Here is a 919-nt window from a genome sequence, read left to right on the forward strand (position 1 = left end):
GGACGGACGGACGGACGGACGAACGGACGGACGTACGTACGACGGACGACACTCCATGGCAATAGCTAACCTTGACGATGTTAAGGTGAGCTAAAAATAAAGAGTATAGTGAGAACATAGATATAACAAGATAGAATATAGATATATATATATATACAGTTGTTGTGTATATCGATGGTGAGATTTAATGAGCCACGTGCCATATCAGCTATATATTTTCGATTCTTGATCGATCAGCATTGTGCAGCATCAGTAAACATTGTTCTGGATACTCTATGAGAAATGCGACTGATGCTCCATAGATAAACACATATTATGTTACCAAATTACGAAATACAGAAATGACATTCGGAGCCAGTAACGCTCTCACTAGCTGACCTACAACGCATGTAACGTTTCTTTATTCTGATGTCGTNTCTCTCTCTCTCTCTCTCTCTCTCTCTCTCTCTCTCTCTCTTCTCTCTCTCTCTCTCTCTCTCTCTCTCTCTCTCTCTCTCTCTTGCTCGCTGTGTGTGTCTCTCTCGCGCTCGTCTCTCTCTCTCTCTCGCTCTCTCTCTCTCTCTCTCGTTCTCTCTTTGCTCTCTTTCTCTCTCTCAGCTCTCTCTCCCTCTGTTTCCCTCTATCTCACTTAATCGCTCGCTTGCTCTGTCTCCTCCGCTCTCTCTCCCACGAGGCTGTGGGTGGATTACGTATGAAGGGGAGGCGGGTACGACTTATCACGCGCTGCTCAGAAGCCGTTAATCCACGCACACTTATAGCTAATGAAATCCCAGACGTTCCTGTGCTACATGCGCGTCCTCTTCTACGGAAGCTGCGTGCTCAGGGATGAAGATAAGGGAGGCGATGCTTAGTTAGCTGCCTTTATATGCGGCGCGCGGGATATACGCATGCATCGTGGAGGAGAATTGCGGGCCGGGCA

The sequence above is a fragment of the Priapulus caudatus genome, unplaced genomic scaffold (genome assembly GCF_000485595.1).
Source record: "Priapulus caudatus unplaced genomic scaffold, Priapulus_caudatus-5.0.1 Scaffold1292, whole genome shotgun sequence".
Lineage (NCBI taxonomy): Eukaryota > Metazoa > Priapulida > Priapulimorpha > Priapulimorphida > Priapulidae > Priapulus > Priapulus caudatus.